Here is a 26,186-nt window from a genome sequence, read left to right as displayed (position 1 = left end):
AAAACCTGTCAGGCTGTCATAGAAAGACTGCTCCACTAATAGATCACAGTGGCAGTCGATGAGCAAGGGGAGAGGAAATGGATCCTGTACTGAAACTTAGCAATTAGAGAATGTGAGAGAACCAAGATACTTGTGTTCACAAAGCCACAACTTCTTCCACTTTTAATGGATATAACATAGTTGCTAGATACAATGTTTCTGTTGTTGCATGATTAATTGAAAGCCAAGCACAATGACATATCAGTGGCAGAATAAAGCTGTCACCAGCGAGTCATTACTCACAGCAATCCCTGCCACTTTCTACTATCTGAATTGGTGTAAGCGCCATTGCAGACAAGCTCTGACTCCAAAACACATTACGTATCTTTATATAAATAACAGTGACTAACAGCCGCCGCCTAGAGTAATCCCTGTTGGTCAGAAAAGGAGCCAGCAGGAAGACAGAGAGAGGGAGACATTGCCCCCCGATATCAGAAATATGGTGCATGCTAATCTCAATCAAAGGAGCCATTTTTATTTTCCACGTTTGACTCCAGACGTATAAATAAGTGGGCACTGGGGAGCATCTCCAACGAGGATGATTCTTCTTAAAAGGGCCTTTGTTCCCCATCTCAAAAATGGAATACAGATCAATACTAATTATCTTTCAAGTCAGCAGTTCTATCAGCAACTGGTCAAGCATACTTTCAAAAGACCCTTAGATCAAAGATTCCTCTTTGTTTTGCTCTCCTGGTTGCCAGCTCCCCCAACTCCTCCACACAATTTGCATCATTTCAAAATAGACAGACCTATAACCCTGGCTAGTCCTTAAAACAAGGCTTGTGTTGTTTCAGAAGAAGATAGATATTAGGATGCATGATTTCCAGAAGCAATGCATAACAAATAGGAATCTTGAGCAACCAACTTGCCCTTGAATTGCTATTTTTGATCAGAGCTCTCCGTGTTTCCTTTGATAGCTAGGAAATGGGAAAAAGTATCGGTACTAAGGTTTTAAACAATATACATTGAGCAATAGAGAAAATGTATTTTTTTTTACCCCAAACAAGCTTTCTTATTTATTTGTTGCCTATTATACTAAGGGAGTTGTAACATTTTGAGGGGGGGGAAATGAATGCCCCATATTTAAGCCAGTATGGAGAAGTGGTGAAAGCTAAGGTGTTGGAGTGGGATGGGGAAAGTTGAGTTTAAGTTCATAAACAGCCAAGTAAATTTCCTGTTGACTTTGGAGCCAATCATACTCTCAGCTCAGTTTTCTAAAGAAAAGAAACAGGAAGGTTTATAATGTCTGAAGCCATGTTCTCCTGGAAGAAAAGTGGAATATAAATCAAATGGAGCAATAAATGTAAATAAACTGAATAAATTGATTGCTTTGTCCCCAACAGTTTGCTAACCTAACTTGATACAGATCCCACTCCAGATCCCTTGTTCAGCATCAACAGACCAATCTGCTTTTAGTGTAGTTAAGTTTATTGTAGATCCTACACAGATATTGCAAATAATTTGGATCTGCCTAAATAAGACAATACAAACTTAAAAGTTCTTATAATTTTTGAGAAATCTTGCGCCCGCAAAATGTTCTACTTTGCAATTTATTCTTTGTATGTAGCCGATTGTGAAAGAAGTGAAGGTGAGAAGACAGAGCTAGAGAAGAGGAATATTACCTGAATTGAAAATCGTCTTTATAATCCTCAGCCTCTTGTAAATCTACTTTTTACAGAAAAGAATCAGAGGAAGCTGGTTAAAACAAACATAGTATGGCTAGATTATCCAGTGGTCTATAAGTACCTCCCTCCGACACTTCCATTTCTTCCATCCAGAACCTTGGAAGTGAGAGAATCTGTATCCATTGGTCCTTTCTAATAGTCATTTAATAACCGTTATTTTTTTTTTTAGCCAGCCATTGATTCTGATGGCATGTGCATTCATAGACAAATAATACCTCAGACTGCCTTCATTAATTGACCATGCATAATTTCTCTGAAAGCTTTTCCCAAAAACAATACAGCTGTCTTCCAAACTGACTGACTAGTAAAGATAAAGCGCTTTCTGTGCACGACTAGACTACTTATGCAGATGCAAAGCTTTCCCTTCATGTTAAGTTAAAAAGTGTGCATTGTGTAGAGTTTGCCACCTCCAACAAAGCAGCAAAGACTATAAAGCTTGCAAGTTTGCAAACTGCTACTTAAATAGACAACCATACAGTGAAGATGTAATATGGACTTGCTGTGTGATGGGAAGGGGGGAAAAAACCTTGTGAAGTTCCCAAAACATCTAACAAACTTTGAAACAAACAGTAGGAAATCCTAAATGAAGATGATCAAGGAGAGATTTTCAGACACGGATTTCCCATAAGCTATTTTCCATTCATGTGGAAACCTGCGATGCAATGATTTAAATGTCAATGGGTAAAAATAGGAAAAAGATTCACTTGGTGAAGGAGTATCAGTCTAGTCGGGGGGGGGGAAATAAAACTAATAAAATTAGTTTTATTAAACATAAATGCCACTTTTATTGAAATAGCTGAGTACATATAAGGAATGTCACTTGGCCAACCTTGTCTGGGCTCAGAAACTAAGCAAAGTTATGACTGGCTACCAGGAGCCAAGACATCCAAGCAGTGACAAGATTACAGTTTAGATAGGGAAGTAAAAGTAATCATCCCAAAAGAAAACAAGGGCAAACTATGCTGTTGCCAAGAAAATTACATTAATATACCCATCTAGTCATCAGAAATCAAGCCAGTTCAAAGACATCTTTACCTTTAAACAAGGTTGATTTCCAATCACCTTTCATGGAGTTAGAGAATCATCCAGGTTTTTGAGAAACCTGGTATATATAAGATGAAACTTTTATTTTTTTCTTCCTGATATACACAAATTGTTTAAACTCAGATTTTTAAATGGAAGGAAATACACAGAAGACCCATTTCCCAATTATATTGAGTGGGTGATTATCAACCATTCTTAATCTAAATCTTCCTTCCTTTCTTTCCTTCCTTTTGCTGCCTTTGTTACACAGATACCACAATCCAAACCATGCATTAAGATTCATGTGCAAGACTTTTGAAATACAAAAGGTGCAATCTGGAAGCAAATCATCTGCATATAGAATACTGGAAAAAGCCTAAAGTATATAACCAGGTCATATAAACACTGCTGAGTGAAATTACTCTTTCACCTCAGTGCTACACTATGCTGTACAGGTAGTCCTAGACTTATGACCACAATTGAGCCCAAAATTCCTGTTGTTAAGTGAAACATTTGTTAAGTGAGTTTTGCCCCATTTTACAACCTTTTTTGCCACCGTTGTTAAGTGAATCACTGCAATTGATAAGACAGCAGCCTGGTTGTTAAGTAAATCTGGCTTCCCCATTGACTTTGCTTGTCAGAAGATTGCAGAATATGATCACATGACCTTGGGACACAGCAATGGTCATAAGTATGAACCAGCTGCCAAGCATCTGAATTTTGATCACAGGATCATGGGGGATGTTGCAAAGGTCATAACTGTGAAAAATGGTCATAAATCACATTTTTCAGTGCCATTGTAACTTTGAACGGTCCCTAAATGAACTGTTGTAAATCAAGGATTACCTGTACTTCTTCTGAATATCCAAAGTTGTTTCTCCTAAAACAAAGATTATATTTATAATCTTTGTATAAGGAAATATTATATGCATTTCCTTATAAGAACCTCAGCTGAACAATATGCATAGATATTTTAACATTTAAACATAGATAAGTTTAACTCATAGAATCATCTATTGTAATGTCCTTCCTGTTAAAGACTACTTCAGCTTTAATTGCAATAATACAAGAGCAACCAATAGATTTAAACTTAATGTTAACCGCTTTAATTTAGATTGCAGAAAATACGACTTCTGTAACAGAATCATCAGTGCTTGGAATACTTTACCTGACTCTGTGGTCTCTTCCCATTATCCTAAAAGCTTTAACCAAAAACTTTCTACTATTGACCTCACCCCATTCCTAAGAGGACCATAAGGGGCGTGCATAAGCGCACAAACGTGCCTACCGTTCCTGTCCTATTGTTTTTCTTTTCTTCTTCCTATATATATATATGCTTATACCCCCTAATATTTACTCATATATATGTTTATATACTATATAATCTTTTTGTATGATGTTGTGACAAAATAAATAAAATAAATAAATATCAATCTTTATTTATTTTTTTAGAAATCTCGCACACACTCTTATCTAAAATAATTAACTTTTCAAACATGTGACATAATTCCGAAAAAAAATTAACCTTTAGATCCTAAACATACAACATATCTATTGTGAAAGAGGATACTTTAAAGATATCACCTTATGCAAGGTAAGTCAGCTCAGGAAACAGGCCCCCTCCCCTCAAAAATATTAGAAGTCTCTCTAGGTTGGTATAGGCTATAATCACAAAATCTTGAAAGACTGATAGCTTCCCCTTCTTTCTCTCTTATACCAAAAAGAGTCAAGGTAGGGCAACTTTTAAGTTTTTTTTTCAAACAGTCTTGCATTGCAGACCGAGTTCATCTTTTGCTACTGATCTCTGAATATCTTCTCCAAGGTCATATCTGCATTCGTCTCTATATCTTCAGAAGCATGGTTAAGTTAATCACGTCTCTCTGAAGGAAATGTCTTTTGCCTTTTTCAAACACACACACACACACACACACACACACACACACATATACACACACACATACATACATATATACATATATACTTTAAAACACATAATTACACAGTTGCACGTGCATTTCTTTAAAAAGTAATATAGTGCCTACAGTGGCTAGGAAACTGCGTGTGCATCATGAAGTTTGTAACCATGCACCGATTTTCTCAGGTGTGAACATTTTCCCCACGTACACAAAACGCTTCTGTGAATTCAACAGCGGTTCACAGACAGGCAGATCTCACCCTCTAACCATGTGTGCTTCCATCTCCTCGAACTACACCAGGCATTCATGCAAAATACTGTCCATTTATTTTTCTGTGTGCCTGAGTCCTTTTGCAGCTTCTCAGCCCTTTCTTAGACTACAAGTTATCACAGACTGCCTTTATTGCTGCCTTTAAAAAATAGGCTGCCCATGGCTGTCTTGAAAGCTAGGGATATATTGGGCAAATATACATAGGTAGCAAAGTGATTGCCTGGAGGAAGCATATAAAGTATCACAGAGGAGTTTGCAATTCCCCAGGCAACGCTGCCTGCCTGCCTGTCTTGAAAACTAAACTTTCTCCTTGTTGGGTCTAGAGGCCAAGAGGAAAAAGACGGACTGTCTTTTTCAGGCTTCTCTGCTAATTGGCCGTTACTCAGATAAAAATGTCATTCCAGATGCAGTAACAGGGGAAGTGGGGGGGAGGAATACCCAGCCTCCATTTTAACAGCAGCTTTGAAGAATGGACACAAATTCCCAATCCGAGGCCTAGCAAAGGGTGCGATTAGTATTGATTACAATTCTACTGAAGCAAAATCCCAAACAATAAACCACTTGCCTTTGAATTAATTTCTTAAGAAAAGCTCCTCACTAGCCTTCTATAGATCCAAAACCGATTCAAGAAGATCTACTTACAACAAGCCAAGTTCAGAGAAGACTTCACTGAACACAATCCCTGCTTTTCAGTCTTTCCTTCTTACATGTCCAAAATATCCGTAGATTTCTAGAGAACGTGTATTTTTCAGCTTGAATTTCTCCCTTCCTTGGTTCCAAACGGCCAGCAATTTTCAGGGTCTTTTTATTTCTTAAAAGTCTTTGGGAGAGGGGAGGGCAAAGGCTGAAGCTCGAATAGTTTTCTCATCCACCAAACCAATAAAATAAACAACAAACCATGCTTCCATCAGCAATCACCTAAATGCAAGTTCCTCAAGCAACTCTTACTGAAATTGTCCATCTCTGTTGAGAGTGAGTTAGTATTCTTTCAAAGTGGACTGAACTACCTTGGCCTTCATGGAATCTGTTGGGATCAGACAGGAGTGAGACTGTGAGTTGGGAGGGAGTGGATTTCTCATTATGGTACTTTAGTGACTTAGAAACTCTTTCCTTCCAAGAGATACTGGCTTGCTGGATTGGAAGCTGGAAGATATGTGTCAGAGAAAAAGATCAAGAGAACACAAAATGAAATGTTTTCCTAAACCAAACCTCTTTTTTGACTCCTAAAGGCTATCTACCTCTTATTATGGATGTAGTGTCTAAGTGGAAGAACCTAGTTGACTCTGGCTGATCTTTAAAACTAAGCAGCACTCAAATTTGTTAGGATTTGGATGGGATTCCATAAGGAAACTCCAGATTTATAGACTGCATACAAAGTAAAACATGCATACATACACAAGGAGAGAAGACAAGAGCAAACCTATTCTGTTATTGCTCCAAAGAAAACTACAGGGCATGGTCCATGAAGTCACCAGGAATTAAGTCTGACTTGAAGGGACCAAAGTGAAAGTGTGTGTGTGTGTGTGTGTGTGTGTGTGTGTGTGTGTGTGTGTGTGTGTCCATCACTGACCCAGCTGAACTAGTTTAATTCTTCTTTCAATTGTTAATTGCACATCCCAGATTGTTTGTTCTTAAACTATTAATCCTGACCTGGCCCTCAGAATTAATATATGTGGCTTTGTGGTTATTCACAAAGGGCAGCAACCAGGTCTACCATCTGCCTTCTTCCTGTTAATTTAAATTGTTAAATAAAAATACTAGTAAGGAAAAAAATAAAAAAGAGAACACTTTTGGTAGGGTTCTAAAAATGAGTTCAGCATTATCTCTAATTAACTGCAGACCTGCTTGTTGCTTTCCAATAAGGTCACTCTTAGACAAAAATGTTCTCAAGAGACAGTGCATAAATATTCTATGCTAAAGCCCAAAATTACATTAAGTTTGAACTTCCCACATTATGTACTGAAAATATTTATAGGCACGCACACTTCAGAGGTTCTTTTTAGTGAAATCAGATTTAAAAAAAAAACAAATTCTGGACCTCATGACTATTTCTATTTTCTAGTATCAATGAGTGGAGACGAATGTCCATAGTCAGTATATTATATTTTTCTTCAATACGGTACAGATGACCACAACTGGGAGTGGCAACTTGGTCATTAAGGAAAATGGTCACTAAGTGAAACTACAACAGTGCTTACAACCTTAATTCAGCTTTCCTTTGCTTTTAGACCTGTGAAGATCCTAAATGCAAGAATTGGTAATAAAAATACTTTTTCATCACTGTCGTAATTGCAAATGGTTGCTAACTGAAGCAGTCACTAAACAGAGACTATATGCACAGCAATACCAAGGAAGCAAACAGTTCTCTCAGAAACTCAGTAAGAATGCTGCCTACCCTAACTCAATGCTAATTTAGATTGTAGCTCAGGATTGACATGAGGGCTCCTTGATGCTCTCTGAGCTTGGTGGTTTTCTTGCATTTCATTATCCAAACTAGAATAGAATAGAATAACAGAGTTGGAAGGGACCTTGGAGGTCTTCTAGTCCAACCCCCTGCTTAGGCAGGACACACTACACCACTTCAAAGAAATGGTTATCCAGTATCTTCTTAAAAACTTCCAGTGTTGGAGTATTCACAAATTCTAGAGGGAAGTTGTTCCACTGATTAATTGTTCTAACTGTCAGGAAATTTCTCTTTATTTCTAAGTTGCTTCTCTCCTTGATTAATTTCCACCCACTGCTTCTTGTTCTACCCTCAGGTGCTTTGGAGAATAGTCTGACTCCCTCTTCTTTGTGGCAGCCCCTGAGATATTGGAACAGTGCTATCATGTCACCCCTAGTCCTTCTTTTCATTAAACTAATGATCAGTACTGCACTGATGATGTTGCCTAATTTGGGTAATGAAGCATCTGCAACAAAAGAACCAAGCTCAGAGATCCCCAAGGACCCCTCAATCTAGATTTTATGTTGCATGAAGAGGTCAATTCACATTATCTTCGCCTTTGTCTCTTCTGCTCAGCATAACAAAGAAACCAGGGTTCAACCACCAGCATGGACTACACTTAACTGCCCTGTTTGTTTTATTCTTTTGTTGTTGAAGCGATTAATGAACTAAGCAACTGAGTCCCTCAATCCATTAAAAGGTCATCCTTTGTTTCCTTGCTTAAGTTAGCACCAAGGTGTGGACCCAGCCAAGACTCTCTGCTCTTCAGCAGAAGCGTTACTGAAGAATGCCACAAGCTCCTGTTGACTTTTTGGAAGAGAAATGGAGACTACATCTAAATGAAATTGTCCTCCTTATGATGAGGACAGTTGACATTTGATGACCAAATGCATATGGTATATGAGGAGTCCTTCAATCCAGGCTCATTTGGGGTATAAATTCATTGGAATAGATTGCCTGGAGCATGTACATTTAGTGCTTTGAATGGTTGCAGGGCAATGCAAAGTATCAGGGTGTACTAAATTATTTAACTAATAATTTTATATCAACAACGATTAGTGTTTTCTAAAAGCATCTGCATGCTCAAATGTGCCACACGTTTTTCTATTCACTAACAGCGTAAAAATGCAAAAATCTCAGCTCTACTTCATTTTTTAACTCGTCTATTTGCTTTGACGTTAAAGACCAGCATTTTAAAGGAAATCAAAAGTTCATTAGCTCATCTCCCCCAGAGAAATCTACCTTGCATTAGCCCTTGCAGGATCCATTCAAGGTGAATGGTGGGAGTGAAGAGAGAAAAGGCTGGGTAACTGTTCCAAGCACTCACCAACGTGGCCTCAGATTCAATCTTTGCTGAATGCTGAAGTCACTTCTCAGACCTCCTACAAATGTTGGCACAATCAACATTCCCCAGTCAAAGGGATGATTAAAAAAACAATACAAAGACAGAGAGTTGCAATTCAGGAATTGTTTATATCGATCTTCTCTGCAATCTAAACCTGGAATTATTCCACCAAAACCACTGGAAGAATTCCCAATTTGCACGGATGAAATGAAGATAATAATCCATTTTACAGCCTCCTTTTGAACCACAGCCAAGTGACTAATGCTCTTCTTTCATGAGTGCTAAGGACACCTCAAACATCAAGAAAGGGGTAGACTGGAAAAGACAGCCTTTAGTGTCTTTCTCATAAAAGAATCTGCAAAGCTTGTCACTTGTTTTGTTCTTTAAAATTTCGGGTCATTCCTGGAAGTCTCATTCCCTCTACCTCAGTCTGGCTTCCTGCCTAGGAGAACAAAGAAAAAGGAAACCAGCATCAAAAAGGGAGAGAAAGTAAGCAAACAAAGGCAGAAGGACAGACAGATTGACAGACAGACAGGCAGACAGACAGAGTGTGACTGGTGGAAAACAGAAGATATATCAACTTCCAGTTTGTAAATCAATCACAATGCAGACAGAAATAAGTCACGGGGGATTTTCCTAGCTTTAATATATTTTCTCTTCCCAGGGAGTATTGTGTAACTGGGTACCCCAAACAGGGTAAAGTAATACAATTGTTTATATTTTCTCCAGGCCCAGAAAGGCATTTCTCATGCCCACCCCACTTTCCATGCATTATTCACATCTTATGACAATCATTCTGCAAAGTTGGCTCAATTCCTTTAAACATAATAGTAAGGATGAGATGCAGAGTGTTGTCCTTTAATTTGATTGGATTTCACCCAAACCAACACAGATTTTTTTGCTTCCAATATTGATATATTGATTCTATTCTTGCTTTGGCAATGGCCAAATGTTGGAAGTCTGTAATGTGGTTTGCCTTCTTTTCTCCTCTTTCTTCACTCAGGCCAACTGTGATACGTCAGTCAAATCTCACACGTGCAACACACTGGTGGGAATTCCAATACATCTAAAAAAAAAACCTTGTATATATTTCTTGAAGGTAGATGGCCACACTCCAAAAAACAAGGACAATTCTAAAACAGTGAACTTGAAATATATTGTGTATTTAATGATTTCAAAGTTCCCAACTCAGTGGCATGTTTTGGAGGGGTTATGGAGACTACATTCAAGGTTTGGGGAAACATGCAAAGTCTACATGGCAGTTACAATGGTCAGATCAAATCCCAACTTCTTTTGTATACACACAAAGGGATGGAGCATCAATAAATCTGCAACTGCCATCTTGCCTTATTTTTTTTTAACATCCTTACTAACTTATGGATACCACTTACTGGGACCTTAAGTTGTTTATTGGGTCTTACATTTTTATTCTTGCAATGGTGATTTATAGAAATAAAAACGTTTTCTTATCTGCTAACTCTTAATACCACCGAAGTTAGTAAAGTACTTTCTATCCAATTTACCATGATGTACACCAACAAGCTATAATTGGAGTCATTCTTGAAAGCTTGGCTGAAATCATAGTCTGCCCTCCTGCTTAGTTGCCCTCAAGCTACAATTGGTCTTATCAGCAAATTATACTTTGAAGCCCAAAAAAGATTCAATGAAGCCATCTGAAAGGTACAGTTTTTAGCAACGATAATTTTCCACCAACTTTGTTACCACTGCTACTGGACCATCTTCTTCCAACAAAACTTTGAGGGATTAATTTGATATTAATTTTGCAATGTACATGTACATTACAGGTAGTCCTCAACTTACACCAGTTCATTTAGTTACAACGGCACTGAAAAAAATGACTTATGACTGTTTTTCACACTTATGAGCACTGCAGCATCCCCATCGTCATGTAATCAAAATTCAGATGCTTGACAATTGACTCATATTTATGATGGTTGCTGTGTCCCTGGGTCATATGATCACCTTTGGCAACTTTCTGACAAGCAAAGTCAATGGAGAAGCCAGGTCCATTTAACTATCGTTTTACTAATTTAGCAACTGCAGTCATTCGCTTAAAAATTGTGGCAAGAAAGGTTGTAAAATGGGGCAAACCTCACTTAAGAACTGTTTTATTTAGCAACAGAAATTTTGGGCTCAATTGTGGTCATAAGTGGAGGACTGCCTGTATAACATACATTACATTTTTGTGTTTGCAGCTCAATTTGGCTGTTGTAAGCGTTCACTCATCATTGTTATGCCAGGCACAGGTTTTATTGGAAATGTTGGACTTTGGAAGAATGCAACAAAGCATGCTTATAGTTTACAGAGGTACATTCCCTTGTCATATGAGACAATAGATGAGAAGCAATAATCAAGGATTATTGAAGGACGTCATGAACAATATTATAGAATTGTGAACAGCTCTGAGAAGCTCTCAAGGGACTAGTTACTTGATCCAGTGAAATAGCTTTGTTAGCCTCTCATAGCAATAGCAGTGATTCCTAGGCCTACCAATCTTCAGATTTCTTTATTGTTGTATGAGCCTGACAGTTTGTAGGACCTTAGAAACTAGTCAATCTATTATAAATTATCACCATTGCAACTGATGAAGTATGCTATTAGCTGTATAATATTATACCATAATAGATTTATTAATATTAAAGGTGCTACAAAACTCTCCATTTTAGCAGCCATCAAAAGGAATGAAAAATGAAGTTGAGGATTTAATATTTAAATCTATGAATTGCCCATAACCCTTTTTTCTGACCACCCATCTGACATCATATTGAACGGATATGGAATTACTTTCTGGAACTGTCAACAATTAGCAATTACAACTTTATGGATATAAAGTTGGCATGATAAAATACTTTCAAAACACAAACAGAGACTCCTTTAATATTTCACACCTGGGTTCAAAAAATAGGGAGCACAAAGAATCTGAAAATTGATTTTTATAGTAAGCTCAAAAACTGGTGTAATTATGTTTATTTTTAGAAAAGCATCAAAATGAGCAGTCTTATCTCCATCAAAGCAAAAGAAATCTTTTTTTTTGCAATTTAACCCTGATAGTTAGATGACAGAAAAAACAAATTTAGTATCTTACATAGCACTAGATTACATTATTCTGGCCAGTACCAATCCATCTCTATAGAAATTCAAATAGTGATGGGGATGACAGTATCGATAATGATATAATAACAGAGGCATCAGTTTTTTGCATGATGAGCAATTTCCATTTCTCCCCCCACAATTGTATATTTTTTGAATAATTTTAAATCCATACAGAGCCCGTCTAATATAGTGTTATGGTATCAGGCTAGAAACCAGATAGTGAGTTCTGTTCTACCTTAAGCACAAAGCCAGCTGGATGACTTTGGACCAGGCCTTCTCTCTCTTGCCCTAGAAGCAAAATAAGGGAAAACCATCTCCCCCCCCCAAAAAAAAACTTGCCAAGAAAACTACAGGAACTTGTCCAGGCAGGTGCCAGGAAACAACACTGACTCAAAGGTGCACACACAAACCAATTCATACAGAAGGATTCTGTTTACTCTGACTCTGCATGAAAAGATATTAAGAATTCTTAGCAAAAAGTAGAAGATGGCATCCAAAGTTGATGGCCTCTAAACTATGACACTCCTTGCTCACTGAAAGTAAAATGTTCCCTTCAACATCAGAGCTATAGAAGATCAACTTCACTGCAGCCTAGAACAGTGGTCAGCAACTGGTGGTCCGTGAGAAAATTTTGGTGGGCCACAGCAAAATTATTTGCAATTTTTATATTGTACTAAATCAGGGGTCCTCAAACTATGGCACCTGGGATGGATACATGCAATGAACACTTGTGTTGCTGCAAAGAGTCTCCCTCTTCGGGGTCTTTTTGTATGGGTCGGAGGGGGGCAGAAATTCCGACTTGGGGTCTGCTTCAGCCTCCTGGTGTGGGGCTTTGGGCGAAGGCTGGAGGTAAGCGCCGCTGGTGGTGAAGAGCCGCTTGTTCCAGTGGGACTGCCTCGTGGCCTGGAACTGGCTGCCATCTCAGCCTGCTGAGCCTCCAGGCGCCGGTACCTGGCCTTGCCCTCCTGCAGGTCTTCCCTCTGATTGGAAAGCCTATGCTCCTAGTCCTCAGTGAGGTGCTTCTGCTGAGCCTTCTTCTCAGTCAGATCCAATTTGAACTGAGCCAGTTGTTTTGCCAATTTGTTCTCGTGGTGGCTGTTTAGCTCCAACAACTGCTTCCTATTGGGGCTCTAAGGAGCCCGGGAGGGGAGGCGAGGAGGGGCTGGGTGGGGAGGGACGAGTAGAGGCCAGCAAGGTGCCCCTCGATGTGAGTGACATTGAGATGGCCACACCACCTAGTCACATGACCATCTAGCCACACCCACCCAGCTGGTCATTAGGAAGATCGTATTAGTGGTCTGCGGGATTTAAAATTATGAATTTGGTGGTCCCTGAGGTCCGAAAGGTTGGGGACCCCTGGCCTAGAAAGCTAGTCCTCAGGCTGGCATTCTATCACCTTTCGTCTTATGGATACCTTAATAATTGTATGTTTAGCTACTCTTCTACGGAATGGGAGGGGAGACCTGCAATACCAAGCAATTAAAAAAAAAATCTGATTTCCCATAATCAGTGTTTGCTGGCTCTTGTGCACTGTCTTGGCACCCACATCTTCCTTTATCAAATGGTTATTTCTCTCAAGCACTGGGTGTGCCCCCCTCACAAAGAGTAATATGGATGCCGAGGAAGCCTTTGTTTGCCTTTCTGTGTTACTTTGTATTTGAATTAGTAATGTTTTCTGGTCAGCTGGGAAAGCACAAGGACTTTGACTACTCTGTGCCAACACTGTTAGTGATTACTGGGAAATCCTGCATTGCAAGCTGTGTTCAACATACATTTGTTTAATGTAACTCAATTTTACACTTTCTGATTTCACATATAAAGCAACTTGCTATAGCTGCTCCCTCCTCCTATTAACTGCTCTCAAGAGTGAAAAAAATTTAATCCTCAAATGTAAAATGATAGGCAGGAACTGCTAAAATAAGATATCTTGAATTTAACTCTCCTCCTCCTCCTCCCTATCTTCCTCACCATACCCATACTAAAAAAGTCAGTTGTGGCCTTTTCTGACACATATCTCTTAGGTAAACTATCACATTTTAGCTTCATGGTGAAAACTGCCAGTTTGAGAAAATTCCTGCACAATAGGCATGAGCAATAAAATAGTTAATTGAACTCTTCAGGTATGGATCTGGTTGCTTGCGCATGACAAATAAGAGACAAGGATATGGCCCCATTTGACTTCTCAGTTGATCACATCAGTTTTTATTGATGTGGTAAACAAGTAAAACAAAGTGAAATTATAATTTCTTGTTTTGGGTGCTGTCCTATTACCATAGAAATAGAAAAACCGTGTCAAAAAAACTCCCATAAGAACCTAATGCATGATATGAGGCCTATATTTAATTTTGAGCCAAAGTCTTCAAGTAAAACTCCAATCTTATTAATGGAAGACCATTATGCATGAAAACGTTAAGGATTTTACAATTTGTATCCTGCCATGTCTGAGTAGTGATGAGACAGTCAAATTGACATAAGACTCAAAATCTGATACTCATCAGCAATGACTACTGGCACTACAATTAAGTGCTCATGTAATCCATAATGTACTTTTCTAAACAGAACTCCAAACTAGTGAAAGCCCAGCTAAGGAAAGGGTTGAGTTTTGCAGGAGCTACATATTTTAGGCTGAAGCCTCCAAGAGTTCTATCAGAAACAATAACTACAGCTTTGTTACACAATAAAATATTTGCTTAGAAAAGCTCTAAATTAGTTTCTGCAACATCAAATAAAGCTCATAAAGCTGTCTTTATCGGCATTACAAAATTCTGGAGCAATTCTAGGCTGCAATAGTTATTAGGCTAGTACCTTTTTTTTTTTTAATTTGCATTTATATCCCGCCCTTCTCCGAAGACTCAGGGCGGCTTACACTATGTTAGCAATAGTCTTCATCCTATTTGTATATTTATATACAAAGTCCACTTATTGCCCCCAACAATCTGGGTCCTCATTTTACCTACCTTATAAAGGATGGAAGGCGGAGTTAACCTTGGGCCTGATGGGACTAGAACCTGCAGTAATTGCAGGCAGCTGTGTTAATAACAGACTGTCTTACCAGTCTGAGCCACAGAGGCCCCTATTATTCATATAATACAGTCATGTTAAAAGTAAGTGTCATCCTTAAGAAAGACTTTGTCATGTCAAACAAAAGGAGTGTCTTTTCTTCTTCCATATATTCAAAACAAACTGTTAAAAGAGCAATTTTACAGATCCTACAATCTAAAGCACTAAACAGCTGTTTGACACCTATGGTCCTCAAACTCCAACCCAAGTCTGCTTCTCTCTTGTGTACAAAACCGTTAACAGAACTGTTAACAGCAACTCAGTAAAGATCCATCTATAAGTCTCTGGCTGCTAATTACAAGGACCATTATAATTAGTAACAGTGGATATAGCCAAGTCTCCTTGCAACAACTTTGGAGAATGTTCACCCTCAACCTTATAAACCAAGAGCCATCTGTCTAATACACCTACTTGCCAAATACATTTATTAAGTGTGTTATATGCCACTAGCTCAGCTCCAAAGCACTGTGTCACAGTGGTTTGAAACAGAAGCCTATTATGATTTTTAAAAAGGAAAATGGTTTTACCTCATTAATCTTACAGGAAAAAAACATCTCTGAACATCTTCCCATTTGTAATTATGCACGATCCAATTGTGATACATTAATTTGTACTGAATCTATAAATTTGACCACTGTTAGACATTCAATCCATTAGTTCTGTTTCCAAGCTTCTTATAAAAACATCCAGTTAATGTTCACTACCAAAGAGGTAATTTTAATATGCCAGATATCGCAGATTTCATGTTTGGCATCTGTAGCGTTGGCTAAAAGCTTCTGTCATAAAAACTGCAGCCCTGCTGTTGGACAATATAGATAGTTATGAACTTCACAGACCAGCTAAGATTAATGTAAGCAGCTTTCAATGCTTCCAAATAATGTACATGAAGGACAATACATGAATCCAAGCTTCTTATACAGTCTAGGCCAGGGGTCTGCAAACTTGGCTCTTTTAAGACTGGTGGACTTCAACCCCCAGAATTCCTCAGCCAGCTCTGAGGAACTCTGGGAGTTGAAGTCCACCAGTCTTAAAAGAGCCAAGTTTACAGACCCCCCTGGTCTAGGCAGATGCATTATGGCCACATTCAAGATTCATTAAAACAGGCTATTGCTGAATCACACCAAGGAGGAGGTACAATCGGTTCAGAATCTTCTGATACTACAGATCAGTGTTTCTCAACCTTGGCAATTTTAAGGTGTGTGGACTTTACTCCATGCTAATGGACAGTCTTGGCCCAAATCCCTGTTACGGCTTCTGAAAAGAAAGCCGCATCACAACAAAAGATTGATGTAACCAGTTTGGAGATGGCAAATGATCAAAGTCAGCATGCAGACTAGAACACTTTGAGAATGAATCTCCACCAAGATCCGACTCATAGGGTGGGGGAGGGGGGAGTAACAGGAGATAGAAAAACATTTTTCTGACAGTCTGAATTCAATAACTATCCCAAGACAGTGATTTACTTTTTCTTCGTAGTATCTTAAGCATTTCTTTGAATTGTTTGGAGAAAATACATTTTCATGTGACTGTAACCAAATTCTAGAGTAATGTATTCTTTATTTTGCTGATCATTACATAGCTTTGTTTCTGACAGTAATGGCTTTACTTTGAATGCTGTTTTCTGGAAAGTATAGGAAAAAATAGTCTTGAATAAGTATCTCTCTGATTATTTGAATGCACTTATGAGGCGACACCGAGTATTAAATTTGAGGCTGCTTTTTTTTTTTTAAAAAAAAGCTTTTCCCCCCCTGTAAATAAGGAAACATATTTTACACCAACTGTTATTAATCTCACCTTTCCTGTCAAATAATCTCATTATAAATGCATCAGCACAATGTCACTGTTGTGTCCCTCTGAAGATCTATGTAATTTGAAACTTCAAAGTTCCTTTAAAATTTTTATTTTATCCCACTAAAACATTCAGTTTTGAAGAACTATTAACAGCTTTTATAGCACGGAATAATGCCACCGATGCAGAATCTTGAAAGTATACACATTTTGTTGTTGTTGTTGTCGTTGTTTTAAAAATAAACTATGTTTCCAAACTTTAGAGTTTCTGGAGGAAAATGAAAACATCTGTACTAAAGTGAAAAGCATTTGTAATGTGTTAAAACTCTTTCCAGTTTAGAAAAAAAAGAATTTGTTTAATTTAAGAATTTAAAATGTATTGTTGTAATATTCTAGGATTGGCTTACATAAACCTGGAACCCATGAATTGTAATGCCAGGCACACTTCTGGAAGATTACAACCACTTGAAACATGGAGAGATTGTTAGACTTCTGCAACTGGATATCATCCGCATGTCAACAACATATAAGAACAGGTGAACTTCTCCTAAAAACACCATATTAGATGACCAAACTCCTATGTATACTGAAACGGATTGCAAGGATGTTCTTGGAAAGAAAACAAACTGTACATATGAATCATAAAGATAACATATGAGTTATAAATATACCTTCCAGAGAAATCTCTTTTTTGTATTTAAGCATTTTTGTTTTTGCATAGGCAATTATTATTTTTACCGCAAAGGAGGCAACTTGTAACAATCAGAGTGTTGTCTTCATTCCCAAATCCTGCCCTACCCATATGTTTTTGCCTCTCAGTAAGCCTTTCTAACGTGTCGACATTTAGGGGGCGGAAGCAACTACACTACAAACACTAAAACAAGCTTAGGGCAGATTGAGAAAGACAAAACAAGCCTCAACAGAAAAAGAAAGAAAGAAAATCTCGTAAAAGGACAAGATTTTGGACTCTTCAAAACATCACCTGTGCCCACAGACATTCAAAAGCATGAAGTGCAGTCTCCAACCACCAAGAACTGTTCCAAAGGATAAATGCACCTTGGCTGAACAGCTCTCTTTCATCAATGGACAAGCAATGAACTTTAAGAAATAGACCAATGATGGCGAACCTTTTTGGCACCGAGTGCCCAAATTGGAATGCGCCAAAGACCCAAAGACCAGCTGACTGGCGTGCGCACACCTGTTTTTTAGCCATTTTTGGCAATTTTGGGGCCATTTTCAGGCCGTTTTTTAGGCCATTTTCAAGCCAAAAATGGCCTGAAAACAGCCCCCAAAAATGGCCTGGTTTTGGCCATTTTTCAGGCCGTTTGGGGGGCATTTTCTGGCACTCTAGTGCTTGCAAAGACCAGCTGGCCAGCGCCGGAAACCAGAAGAGCAGCTGGTGATGGCAAGGGTGCCCACAGAGAGGGCTCTGCATGCCACCTCTGGCACACGTGCCGTATGTTCGCCATCATGGAAATAGACAATAGTAAAGACATTTTCTGTCTGTTCCAAAATTAAATGCATGGAGGAACCATAGGCTTGTGATAGAGAAGAAACAAGCCCGTTCAACACTGAAGGCCTAAGTAGTACAACCCACAGCACTGTAACCCCAATGAAGGGTAACAAAACAAAATAGCTACAAAGGAAATTTTAAATATCAATTTCCAATCATAATAGGTAATACTTGAGGAGAGAATTGAATAGTCTGGTCTGAAATAGTAGCAGCTTTATGGAGGAAACCAATAGGACCTAAATACTATAGATTCAGTTAGAATTACTAAGTCTAGTTTCATCAGCAAATAAGGTATGTTTATTTGGGGAAAATATATTTTTGTATCTCCCTTCTCCCCCCAGACCTACCTCCAAATGTCTCCTATATAATCATAGGGGAACAAATATTAAATCTGGAATAAACCTAAGGGTGAGCCAATTCCATAAACCTATGCAAAACAATCTTGTTCAAATCATTCGTTCTAACTTTCCATTCAGTGCCTGGTTCTCATCTGCCTTAAAGAGACAAATGGAATACCAAAAAAAAGTTAATTCTTCATTGAAAAAGCTCCTTATTTTACATTTCCAAGCGTTTTTATTATCTTTGCTTGACTGGTTTAATAGAGTCAAGGGAGATGTCATATCTTCAACTAGAAAAAAAGATGATTAGTTAAGTGATCATTCAACACCTGGTGCCTGCTTAAACCATATTCTGATTTCATTTTTTTACCTTACCTTGAACTAGTGTGGTTTTCTCCCTTTTTAATGCTCCATTTTCTCTCCATTAATGCCAAGTAAAAAGAAGACCATGTATAATTATGGTCTATGGACTACGAGGGGAAGAAGCTTTTAGCTCTAACATCTGGTAGGAACAATGTAATGAAAAGAAGGACTAACCTTGAGGAACAAGAGAAAGAGCCACTACCAAGGCAACAGTCAAGGAAAAGAAATCTGAACCTGGGGCAAAACAAGATTCTTGTAACCTTATAATAAAAGTAGTACAGGTAGTTCTCGACTTACGACCACAGCTGAGCCCAATATTTCCATTGTTAAGTGAAGCATTTGTTAAGTAAGTTTTGCCCAATTTTGCAACCTTTCTTGCCACCGTTGTTAAGTGAATCAGTGCAGCTGATGCTTGAGTAATCCAGTTGTTAAGTAAATCTGGCTTCCCTCGTCTTTGCTTATGAGAAGGTCACAAAAGGTGATCACATGACCTTGGGACACAGCAACGGTCATAAATATGAACCAGTTGTGGAGCATCTGAATTTCGATCACTTGATCATAGGGATGCTGCAAAGATTGTAAGTGTGAAAAATGGTCGTGCAATTTTTCAGTGCTGTTGTAACTTTGAATGGTCACTAAACGAACTGTTCTAAGTCGAGGGACTACCTGTACTGTATTAGCATTCATAACTCTGTTTTCCTAGTCTGGTCTATCTTGGAGGGCTGACAAACAGTCAAGCAGAAATAATGAGCAAGAGGTCAGGATTCCATGTCAGCTGCCCCATCCCCCCCTTCACATAAAGATCATTTGCACTTCACCCTCCATCCCTTTTCAGCAATGTTTTTCTATCCTTCTTCCTCCTTTTTCTTGGCAATATATCCTGGCAATATGCACAAAACTGCATTCTTCTTTTCTTATGTCAACATTGGAAGGATATAGACTTAGCAATGATTTAAAGATGGAATGTATTTATTTGTGATAGCTTTCCAGAAGCCCTATGACTTGTTAGAAATAAAGTTGGTGCACTGGTAGCTATTACATTTTCAACTGTATAAATCAATATTCCGTGGTACCACTATTGGACACAAGATTTAGTCCAATAAGATTACAGATACCATGAGTGACACAAAGCTAAAAAGTCTGAATGGTAGCAAGACTGTTCCAACCTAAGATCCAACAAAAATATGCCACACACACACACCCCAAACTATTTGCATTTCTTTTTTTAACTTTTTTTGTTGAAGTTACAAATTTTATTAGTTTATCAAAATAGAAAATGCCAAGAAAAATGAAAATAGTGGAAAAGCAGGGGAGGAAAAGAGTGTAGGGCAAAAGTATTTGCATTTAAGGGAAACCTCAACTAATAACAAGTCATAAATTTACTTAATAGGCAAACCACAGTGTTCAGAAAATTTGTAGACAGGATAAAAAGCAATAATTCTGAAACTGGATGAAGGTTAATACAAGCATTTTCCTCCTCTTACAGCATTTTAATATAGATTTTTATGCATTTCTTGTAACTAGGTAAACCTGGAAATCAATAGGACAATATAAAAAGGGAAATAATAGACACAAAGAGAAAAGGAACATCATGACGAATTTAGATAGTCAGGAGGTTGTGTAATTAACAACTATTAAGTGCTAGACCAATCAGTCTAACAACTTGATTACATTCTTGATTATGTACAGGAATCTGGATCTATTCAGAATTATGCAGCTGCAGTTGCTCTTCCGACCACCCTTGTCAAAACAGGGTTTGGACAGAATAAAACATACTCTTTTTTTTTTTTTGCCTTCTTTGCATGTTGAATATTTCATACAGTTGTTTCAAACAGGGTTGCAATCTAGACACTAAATTCCAGGACTGAATAATGTATTTATAGTCATTCTTGCTTTCCTTTTCAATTGCCCAACCGGATTTGATAAATTGCAGCTTGGTGACATGCATGGTGCTCTCTTGGTTTTCACCAATTCCTTTAGCTAGTTTCCTAGTTAGAATGTTACAGGAAAATGATTTCAAAAGGAATATGAATCATATGAAGTGAACAGACCAAGGTAGAAAAGGGGTAGGCATACATCATTCCTAGGTTAGTGAACAATGATTAATTAGAAAGGAATGCATTCATGTGAACCGGGCTTCGTATCTCATTTCGTTGCAAAGTTTATACTAATAATCATTTGTCCACAACACTAGAGGAATCTACATAGAGGGGACAAGTGCCAAAATGCCCGCCTGAAACACAAACTGTGCTCCTAATGTACCTGCATGTGACATTGCAGTGGCAATACAGAAAGGTAAGGCATGAGTTGTGATGCTGCAATGTATATTTCATCATTTTAGCATTACAATGATTCAGAACAGAATCTTCTGCACAATACCTTTGTCACTCTACACTTCTAGAAAGCTAAAATTATAACTAACCACAATGTAAAAAGAAAACAGCAGGATCCCAGAATTTGTAGCGTGTTGTAAAGTTAATAGTCATGAGAGGTTCAAGAAAATCCATGTTGTTTGTTTGTTTGTCAGATGAAGCTTTAGAAGCTATTCCATGGACTGCAACTTCATGTCTGAGTTACACCAAAAAGCCATATTTAGTTGACTATCATGATGCAGTGAAGAAATTCCTCACCTGCATTCTCGAAGTTTGACAATATAGCTGCTGGCAAATTTCACCTCTTGAAGCTTTCACCTCTGCTGTCAGCATGTGAAGAATCCATCTTGCACAAATCTTCCAATATTGACGAACATCCGTTATATGACACACACATTCCTCCGAAATACCAACCTTGACAGCAATTTCCCTGTGAGTGATCAGCCAATTGTCCTTAATCAGTTCATCAACCTTTCTCATGTGAAACTCACTGGTTGCTGTCACGGGTCATCCACTTTGTTGCTGATCATACAAATTAGCTCCTCTTGCTTCTCCATCTTTAAATGTTTTTGCCCAACAACACACAGTAGTCACAGCAACGCAGCCATTGCTATAAACAAATTGCATTTAATGGTGAATTTCACTTTTAATTGGGGGGACTGCTTTAGCAGTGAAATGTTTAATTATGGCACATTGCACATTACAGTGGACTTCTAAATATTAATTGTTGTTTTCTATTTCCAGAAAACTAGCAACCTTTTCCCATTGCAACTTTCCACCAAGTGACGTTAAAGAACAGTTGCTAAAGAACATGTCAGAGTTTCTAGCATGTTAATAATGTCATCTGTTGGTGACATATAACACTGGATGCAGTACTTTCATTCAACCCCCATAGCTGTGTAGTATTAATATCTTATGCATTATCAACAGCATCAGGAATTATAATCTTATTGCATATTAATAACTGAGGCTGGAGAAGATTCAAATTTTACAGAAGGTTTTTTCTCTTGTGTGGTATACTGGGCAAAAACTCCCCACCCCAAAAGAAGCTCTAAGCCAGAGAAAAAAGTGTATTTAATTAAAATGAATTCAATTAAATAGGTTAATATAATCATTCTGTGCATTATTTTAATTTAGCTTTGCTATGCAAGCTTGATACAACCAATTTTACCAATGAAATACGAACTCCAGTCTTGCCTTTTTTAATAAGAAAGAAATTTGTCTCTAATTGGAACACCAAAGCCAAGCAAATATTATGTCAGCTACCCAAGCAACTGAGCAATTAATAAATGAACTGGCATGATATTTGTCTTGGATTTCAAATAATTGGTCAACATATATCAAATAATTTGATTTTTCTGAATCCGTTTCAAAAAGGCCCTTTCTTTCAAAGAAAATGGATAGCTGTAACACATCAATAGAAAAATGGTGACAATCCTTTTAATTGGAAAATACTGTATTTTTCGGAGTATAAGACATACCTTTTTCCCCCCAAAAGGGGGTGAAAATTTTGGTGCATCTTATAAATCGAATGTAGCCCTGCCCACCCACTGGCCCCCACCCTTTGGCCTCTGCCTCCTAGCAATTTAACTCCTTGCAGCAAGCAACAGCCCATTTCAGCTTCAGCACAGCCTAATTAGCATGAGTTGATTGTCCGTTGGATTGGCCTCCCGACTCTCAGGCTGCAGGGATTGCCAGTGCCTATTGCTGCGTGGGCCTCTGCTGCTTGCTGCAAGGAGGTAAATTGCTGGGAGCAGATTTTTTTTTCTTGTGCTAATCAAGCTATGCTGAAAACAAAAACAAAAGTAAAGCAGGCTATTTGCTGTTTGCTGCAACGAGGCAAAATTGCTGGGAGGCAGAGGCAGATTTCTTTTTTTTGTTTTCCTCACCAAAAAAGGTAGGTGCGTCTTATAGTCTGGAGCGTCTTATACTCTGAAAAAATACGGTAGATTGTTTTTGTCCTGTAAACTATAAACAGTTACATCAATAAGAAATAATTCTGTACTTAGTACCATGTTTCCCCAAAAATAAGACCCTGTCTTACATTTTTTTGAACACTGAAATAAGCGCTTGGCCTTATTTTCAGGGAGGTCTTATTATTTTGGGGCACTGGAGCAAGACAAGGCTCCTCTTGCCATCTTACCTGATTTCCAGCTCTATCTTCCCAACCCTAACCAGAGGAAATGGCAGGGACCAGCTGCGCATGCAGTTAAATATTTTTGGGGAGGACTTATTTTTGGGGGAGGGTTTATTTTCAGGGGAGGTCTTATTTTCGGGGAGGTCTTATTTTCAGGGAAACACAGTAATAGACAATTATTTTTGTAATAGACAGTAATAGACAGTAATAGACAATTATAAGCTTTTATTTTGCCTGTTCACCGCCCTGAGTCCTTCGGGAGAAGGGCGGTATAAAAATTAAAATATTATTATTATTATTATTATTATTATTATTATTATTATTATTATTATTATTATTATTATTATTATTATTATTATTATTATTATTATTATTATTATTATTCCCCCCCAATAAACTTTGCATTTCTTAGACCGCGTTTTTCCTAACTGTTTTTATTTAGTTGAAGGAAAAGGTGCCTCATCTATCCTGTCTCTTTCCTTGCCAGAAACGTAAGGACAGATCATAGCAATGGAAAATCACCCACAGTGCTTTTTTGGTAAGCCAGATTAAGCCACTGCCCCTAAAGTCCTCTGCATTATGATCCTGAAAACAGTATATTGATTAATTTATCACTTCATTTCAAGTGCCAAGTAAACTGTAAGTGAAAAGTTGCTAGTCTGTTTTTCAGGTAAAACACAACATGTTGATTGGTATGTTTAAAAGTTCCACGCCCTGCCTATAAACAGAATTCTACAAATCTACTTTAGTTAAGTAGACTCTCCATATCTCTCCCATCTGAGGGGCAGCTGGCAGAAATGCATAAAAAGTTTCTGACTTGGGTACAAACTGCAGCTTAATCTGGCTAGAAAGTAATATACTGATGCCAGCTAAAATATTTTTCATTCCAGTGGTGAGAATTTGAACGTATTTCATCTGACTTTCCTATTACTTTTGCTTGCAATTCCCATACTCAGATTTGTTTGTGTTTTAATGGGATTATATTTGAGGTTGTTGTCATTATCTGATTTGGCTCTTTTCAAAAACTGGAAAAGCATCCAGCATTTGAGTCACTGAGGAAGTAAACAGGAGAGAAGATCAGGGACGCCAACTGCCTTGAAGTGCAAACAAAGGCAGGCCCAACTCTTCAGAGACCTTCAGTAGAGAAATATTTATTGGAGAGAGGAAAGATTTGTTTTTGTTATAAGGAAGAGGATAGATCTGAATTACTAAAGAAATTAGAAGAGTAGCCTTTGCTTTGGATGGAAGGGGGAAAAAAACCTGACTTGGGAATGGTTTGGCATTTCTCATTTTAAAATATTTGTACTGTACCTTCTTTTTCATTCTAATTCTAATCTAATAGCTTTCAGAAAATCAATAAGGTTGTAAGTTATCGATCTGTCCCTCTCACTCATTAGAAAGATGTACCTATGAAGCTTGAGAACACAATATACCAGTAACTGGATTTTACTCTAGTTTGTCCTGCTCCTATTGTTTTTGAACATCCAGTTTAGCTCCAGGTACAATTACCATCAACAGCTGTATAATTCATGGAATATTTTCAAACCAGATAATATATAAAGTATGGGTACTGCTCAGAGGTGGCTTTCGGCAGGTTCTGACCAGTTCTGGAGAATCAGTAGCAGAAATTTTGAGTAGTTTGGAGAACTGGTAAATACCACCTCTGACTGGCCCCACCCCCATCTATTCTCTGCCTCCCGAGTCCTAGCTGATCGGGAGGAAATGGGGATTTTGCAGTAACCTTCCCCTGCCATGCCCGCCATGCCATGCCATGCCAAGCAAACCACACCCACAGAACCGGTAGCAAATATGTTGAAATCCACCACTGGTACTGCTGCCATTTTCCTTAAACTTTTAAACATTTCTTATATTTTAACTGACTATCACACTTTCAATGTTAATATCTTGTCAGGCTAATATAATTCTAATAGAACAGACTGTCTTTGACTAAATGCTCTAGTTCTCCAATGGACAGACATTTGCCAACTAATTTCTGTCTCTGTAGATGAGGTACCATCTGCACTGTCAGTGCAAAAGACAAAGAAAGAGAGAGAGATTGTTGAAAACTGACATTGTCCTAATCATATAACTCTTGAACTCTCGGAAATGCTGGAAACAAATGGCATTTGGTCAATAGATTTCCTTCACGGAATCACTGAATCAAATAATTGGAAAGTACCTTGGATATCTACTAGTTCAATTACTTCTTGTCTAGTGCAGGAATCCATTATTGGTTTAAACATCTTCAGAGTTCACTACCTACAAAGGAATTCTGCTGCATTGCTGAATAGCTCTTCCCACTAGGAATATTTTCCTAATGTTCAACCAAAATCTCTGCTCTTGTAATTGAAACCTGCTGTTCCTTATATTTAGATCACGCCTCTGGGATTACAACTATAAAATCCAATTAGCTGCAATTAAGAATGTGCAGACCAAAGAGCTCACAGTTCTTTTTTTTTTTTTTTTTTTTTGATGAGAATGTTTTTTTTTTTATTCAAAAAGTTTTACAAAATTTTTTTTCCCCCTTTCCCCCCCTCCCCCTCCCTTCGCAACCCCTCCCCGACTTCCCGGAACGAGCACAAGGTATAGTTAAAAGTAAAACAAACATATGCTAAAAATTTTCGTCCCAACTTAATTATACCCTACAATCATCAATTCCTAACTTCCCCAAAAGCAATCAAAATAATACATCATAATCATTCAAAACAGTCTGATAACTCTTAGTCTGATATCTACGTTGAATATAGTCAATCCATTTTTCCATTCCTTTAAGTATCTTT

The 26,186-nt window shown here is 38.0% G+C and overlaps 1 protein-coding gene across 10 annotated transcripts in view; it reads right to left on the bottom strand.

The window, feature by feature from the left end:
- The window catches only part of SEMA5B (semaphorin 5B), a 578,355-nt gene that overhangs the window by 257,441 nt on the left and 294,728 nt on the right, over positions 1-26,186 (bottom strand). Inside the window, exon 5 of one of the 10 annotated variants that reach the window (XM_058195280.1) lies at positions 3,594-3,627. The exons of the other annotated variants lie outside the window; for them this stretch is intronic. The gene's annotated coding sequence lies outside the window, so the exon portion shown is untranslated. The remainder of the gene's footprint in view (positions 1-3,593; positions 3,628-26,186) is intronic. 10 annotated transcript variants of the gene reach the window in all.

This window comes from Ahaetulla prasina, chromosome 1 (assembly GCF_028640845.1).
Source record: "Ahaetulla prasina isolate Xishuangbanna chromosome 1, ASM2864084v1, whole genome shotgun sequence".
Classification (NCBI taxonomy): Eukaryota; Metazoa; Chordata; class Lepidosauria; order Squamata; family Colubridae; genus Ahaetulla; species Ahaetulla prasina.
This window is presented reverse-complemented; position numbering and strand designations above follow the sequence as displayed.